The following is a 6,791-nucleotide window of genomic DNA, read 5'->3' on the forward strand; positions in this document are numbered from 1 at the left end:
TTGTTGTTGTTGTTGTTGTTGTTGTTGTTGTTGTATACTAGTAGAAGGTATTTCAGTAGTATTTTGCAAGTTATATTTATTGAGCATGAGTTGAGAAGCCAAAACACATAGTATGATCAAAATGAAAACTGACATACCTATGCTGCCCATACTGCATAATTATGACGCGTGCTTTATCTGAAGGAGTATTAAAATGAGCGAAGAAACAAAAGTGGTGACATAATTACACCACACTTAGGCATAACTACACCACCCTGCGGCGTATCTATGCTAGTTTCAAGTATAGTTACGTCGAATTCTTACTAAAGACTAATTTGGCAAGAAGTTAAATGTGATCTCTCAAGCTACTTATGGCTACTTGGGAGGCAATTTATGGCATCTTCTTGGCTATGGGAGGCATCTCTTCTCTTAGGTTTAGGAAGTTCATTATAAACCTTAGGGTTATCTCCAACCCTTTGCTTTGGAGAAAATTTTAGGGAAATTTCGTTGAGAGTTTCAGAGCTCATGACAGAGAGAATTGTGTGAACATATAAGAGAGAGATCAACAAATACCTTGTATTCTACGGAAAGGATTACAGTGGATTGTAATGAGTGATTGGCTCCTGTTTGAGTTTTATGTACCTCCTTATGTTGTTTTACTTAATATTTTTCGTTGGAAGTATTTTTATTTTTGTTCCTCATACGTGATAGTTAAATCTTCTTCATCCTTCAGTGATGTACGGCTTACGTTGAATTGATGTTTTGATCTGTGAGTTTTCTTTGGTTGTTTTCATAGTGCTTTGGATTTCATGTTGAATGGGTTAATCTTTTAATCATAATTTACTTTTGATCACTAATTAGAAAGTTAAAACACCTTGTGGTATAGGATTTTTAACTATTGACTAGAAGAACAAGCATATCAACACACATTTACTTGGTAGAATAGAGATATTGTGAGTGTTGACATCACTTTGGGATGTCGTATGTGCAGAATGCCCACCTGAGCGCATTGAGGTCATGCTTCACGCATATGTTGTTTCCTGTATATCAAAACAACCATTTGAGACTCTTCAACATATGTTTAGGGGCACATGGTCGGGGTCCTTCTGATAGATTTTGGCTTTCCCTTAAACGAAGGCTGGTCAAAATTTGGTCAATCGAACAACTTTAATAGGACACTTGGATCCCATTCCCCACGTTACATGTGAATCGAACTTAAAATAACTCAATCATCGACAAATCTATCCAGATAACCTCAGATGACGAAACGGACAATGCAAGCATGTCTAGAACATCAATTTTATTTAGAGAGGACAATCATATTGTTATGGTTTCGTATGCATAAAACGAGACTTTAAATAATAAAAATAAGAATTAAACCCTTTTTAAAACCCATCTCACGGATGAGCAACCCCAATTCGAGGAAAAAGTATTACGTCTGGACTACGGAAGCAGTTTTTGCGTTTGGAGTTTAATGAAATATTGCCACATGTAAGCAGTGAACCCACTGAATAAAAAATGAAAACATTTATATTTTAATGCATAACCCCGCCTGACCCAGCCGCCTTTCTTCAAAAACAAAAGACTTTACACCTAATAAATCTCCATTTTCTTCTCACACCAACGGGGAGCTTTTCACAATGCAAATTTCTCAGTCACTCTCTCTCTTCAGACGTGAAATATTGTTGATAGTATATGTAAAAAATTGTGACACTTTTGAAATAGAGTTGAGGAAAAATGAAAATAATGATGAGATGTTTAAAATGGAGGTATTTCATTCTGAAAATAAAGGCAAGAAGTTTGAAATTGAGGTGAGTTTAATTGCGTTTGAAATGTCATTAATTTATGGTGTTATTGCAAAGTTTCTGTGGTGTATTTAGTTATTTTTGTTTTATTTTTTATTGTTATTTTGGTATTTTTTAGGTGTATTATTATGGTTTTTTGTGGTATTTTTGTGGTTTTATTTGTTTTCTAATAAGGTGTTATTGTGAAGTTATTTGATTAATATTGCGGCTGTTCTATAATGTTATTTTAGATTCATTTTATTATGGTGTTATTGTGGTTTTGTTGTGTTGTTATTGAAGTGTTATTTAGGTGTTATTGAAGTTTTATTTTGGTGTTATTTTAGTGGTATTGTAACAGCTCTGTGGTAGTATTTGACTGGTGTTATTGGAGTCTTATTATGTTGGTATTAAGGTGTTATTGAGGTATTTTTGCAGTATTGTGATGGTGTTATTGAGGTGTTATTATGATGTTATTAGCTATGTTTATGGTGTTATTGAGGTGTTATTGCAGTGTTTTCTGTGTGGAATTGTAGTGGTTATGTGATGTTATTAGACCGGTGTTATTATGATATTATTGTGGTGTTATTCAGTTGTTATTGAGGTTTTATTGCATTGTTATTCAACTGGTCTTATTGGTGTTCTATTATGGTGTTATTTAGGTATTATTGTGGTTATTTTGTGATCTTATTAATTTTGTTTTCCTTGGTAAAGTGGTAAAAATTGTTTTCCCTTGTTTTTTATTTTATTTTCTTTGGTAGAGATTTGTGCAAAAAAAATTAGGAAATTTGAGAGTTATTAGTTTTATTGCAGTGTTATGAAGTTGTTATTGAGGTTTTATTGAGATATTATTTTGCTGGTCTTATTGAAGTCCTATTATGGTGTTATTTTGATATTATTGTGGGGTGTTATTGCAGTTCTTGAGTGGTGTTATTAATTTTGTTTATCTTGGTAAAGTGATAATAATTCTTTTTCCTTTATTATTAATTTTATTTGCTTTGGTAGAGATTTGTGCAAGAAAATCTAGGATATTGGAGAGTTATCAATTCCAAGACTAAATAGCACATAAAAGCTAATTTCAAATTTAAAACCTATCCCACCCCTTTAATATTAATCAATGTGAATTCAAGAAATATAAGGGTTCAATAAACAATGAAATATTCCAAGTAACCTATAGATTGTTTTCTTAAAATTATTATAATATTCTCTTGAATTTTATTCATAATTAGTTATTTTTATGCACAACACATTTACTTATAAAAAATGGCTAATAACAATTCTTTAAAGACTCCAACAAAAAGTTTCATTGTTAAATAAATACTTTTTTCTCACAAAAGCATATAACTAAAGTGAACCATCATCACAAACCTTGACTATGCAACAAAACCTCAACTATGCAGCAAAAGCTTACAAATAAAGTGATCTATCACAAAGTTAACTTGAAAGTTTATTTAATAAAATATTATGAAAATCATTAAGCTTGTTTTCTTCTCTCATTTTATTCTACCATTCTCATATTCTTAAAAACACTTCATTACTTATCATATATTTCCAATCATTTGAAGCATTTATATTTGCTGATGTGGAAAACAATGTCAAATTTTAATATTGATTAAAATATCTAACAATTTACTTTGATTGGTAAAATACAATTGACTATCAGAGTACGAACTTTGTAAATTTAAAGTCAATAGGAGAAACAAAAATTGCATTAGACTGTATTTTTTGACAAATAATAAAGCCCTATTATAAAACTCTAACAAATGATAGATATGCAAATAATTTGAAATCCAAATATATCCCAATGGAGCATAAAATATATTCAGTCATCTCACCAATTAAAATATCTTTCTACTTTTGATAAAATGAGATTTAAAGAGTTTAGTCTTAGCATGAATGATGTTATCGTCTAGTTTAATCTGCAAGTATTTTTTTTTATTGTGCCTAAAGATAGTTCTAATGATCTAATTTTAGACAGATTTCTTCCCATCACTATACACAATGAAAAGGAAGCATATAAACTATATTATGCTTATGCACATCATATTAGATTCACTGTTTGAAAGGATCACAACAATTTTTGGTTGAATCCAAGGAATATTAAGAGAAAAACTTTGTATGCGGCAAACCTGACATTAAAAAACATTTTAATTTCACCAACACATTGAAGTTCAAATAAGTAGACACAAGGATTGGTTGTTCAACAACGATTCGATATGTAGTTGATGTTCAAGGCAATTGCACAATTAAAAAATTTATCGAAAAACATAATCACTCTTTCGTGAATCCCGATGATAAGAATCTTTTATGTTTCAATAGAAAGATAAGGAAAATCAATGTGAATGTGCTCAGATCGATGACATAATCGGGGATAAGAGATGCATTTAAGTTTCTTGCTACAAAAGTTGGGGGAGTGGGGAATCTTGAATGTACGAAAAGAGGTGCCTTTAATTTCATTCAAAAAGAGAGAAGATCTAGAATAGAGAATGGTGACGTTAATTTTCTTCTACAAATTTTCATGGAGAGACTGACTGAGAATATTATATTTACGTGAGACTTCCAAATTGATGAGTTTTTTTTTGGAGCGACGACTCATCTAGGCTTGATTAGCACTGCTTTAGAGATGTCATTATTTTTTATACAAGTTATAGATTGAATAAATATAATTTGTGTTGTGCTCCTTTTTTTTGTTGTGAACCACCATTGACAAAATGTTCTTTTTGGAGTGGAGTTTTTATCAGATGAGACAATTGATTTGTTCAAATGACTATTTAAAACATTTATTCGCATCATGGATGACATCATCCAATAATAATATTTACCGATCAGGATTAAGCAATGATAAGTGCTATAGAAGATTCTCTGCCACATACACAACATATATTATACTATTGGAATATCTACAAGAAATTACCTTTGAAAGTTCATTATGGGGTGGGTAATAAGACAATGAACGACCTTCCCTACAAATGCATGAGAAAATGCAACTCTCAAGAGGAGTTTGAACATATTTGGGTTGTGATGATTGAAAAATGAAATCTACACGACAATGTTTAGCCAGATAATTTGTGCAGCATTAAACATAAATGGTCAACAACCTTCAATAAAGAAATATTTGGAATGATAATCTTATCAACATAAAGAAGTGAGTCCACAAATAATATTTATCATATTTTTCTTACTTGTATTTTATTTTTCATAATTATTTTAATTAAAAAATGGTGAATCCCATGGAAAATTAGGGTTTTTGGAGCTAGAGTTGTTCTCTGATCTTGGAAAAATCTGAGAACATCATTAATTTCATGTGAAATAAGTCCTAAAAATTTCATGTCATGGTCATCAATATTTATTGTTTTATGATTAAAATGATCACTGTGGTATATAATTAATTAGGAAGTAAATCTTAAACAAATGTCTTCAATTTTGATTCCATCAAATTCTCCTCTACTCACTGAACACAAATGAAGTTTTCTTATTTTTCTACACCAAGTTATGATTTTTTTTAAGTTATATTTCATTTTCTAGATTTATTTAAATACAAAATATCATATTTATCGACTTAACTACGTCGGCGCTAACTCAAGTTCGGCGTCTCTGAAACTCCGCACAGCGCCTTCTAATTGATTGCGCTTTTCACAAATAATATTTGACATATATATATATATATATATATATTGTGTGTGTGTGTGTGTTAGGTATGTAAAACTTCCCAAATATCAATATTATTGATATAAATTTGAAGGGTCCTATCACCATAACTCATAAATGAAAGAGAACCAATTTCAATTGATGCACCTGATCAGAAATTCTGGCGGTTGTTTACATACCAACCTTAGCTCATCCAACTCGCCACAAATTCCCCCTAAATTTTCCCAAGCAAGTATATCGAAACTTCACATTTATCATAAATAAAGCCACTGAAACTTTATCTTCCCCACAAATCAAAAATTTTAGATTTTCATAAAACGAGAGCATTGAGACTTCAGATTTTTCACAAACCGAAGTATGAAGGTTTCAGATTTTTTATTTAATTGTCTTCCTCTCTATTGAAGACGTTAGCAGAATATGTATATCACACAAGTCTTATATATTTGCATATCTAATACCTAAATTTACATTTATAACACCCCAATCTCTCACGGCATATCAAAAGATTATCAACACAGCTTCTCGTGCACGAGTATAGAGATGCATACATGAAGAAATTGAAGTTCAAGGGTGCTGAATATGTAACATATCATGATTTAAAGGCTTTATTACTTTCTATATCTCATTATTAAATATGCAAATACACAAGAATTGTATGCTGCTCATCAAGCCTCCAAAATGCTGGAGTAACGACAGCGTAAAATAAGATTGAGTCACAGGAGTTTGAACATATTGTTGATTGGAACTAACAAGGAGGAATTTCTCATAAGCCCTTTGAAACCAACTTTGCATATTTGATATGATCATGTAGATTGTAAATAAGCATTGAAGTGTTTCATCCAAACACAAATAGCTCTTAAAGCAAATGATATATATATATATATATATATATAAGATTTTAATTGACTGAAAGAAAACATATAGAATTAGGAATTTCAGCTTAAAACAACTGAAAACCGCAATGTCTGAGGCAAAAGAAATCCAAAATTAATGAGATTCATGGAGGCTTTTCTATTCTATAATGTATTGGATTAATATTAACCTTGAATAACCCAGATTTGATGTCACAAAGATAAGATAAAGGTTTACACCTTAATATATAAAGATTTACTCGGTAATCATTAAAAGCAATGTATGAGAACATGTTAATCAAATCTTGGGTAATCATTAAAAAACAAAACAAAAAAATCATATTGTGGTCGAACAGGTCATAGCTTAAGACATTGAAGTTTGCAAGATATTATAAGAGAATAAATCATATACTAATGGTTTCATCCATATTTTCATGCATAAGGAAGGTGAAAGCTAAAAAAAAAATAAGTTTAGGAATTAGACATGTGAACACATAGGAGTCGTGTGGTATATAAAGCTCACAAAATTCGA

This window comes from Phalaenopsis equestris, unplaced genomic scaffold, assembly GCF_001263595.1.
Source record: "Phalaenopsis equestris unplaced genomic scaffold, ASM126359v1 Scaffold000615, whole genome shotgun sequence".
Classification (NCBI taxonomy): Eukaryota; Viridiplantae; Streptophyta; class Magnoliopsida; order Asparagales; family Orchidaceae; genus Phalaenopsis; species Phalaenopsis equestris.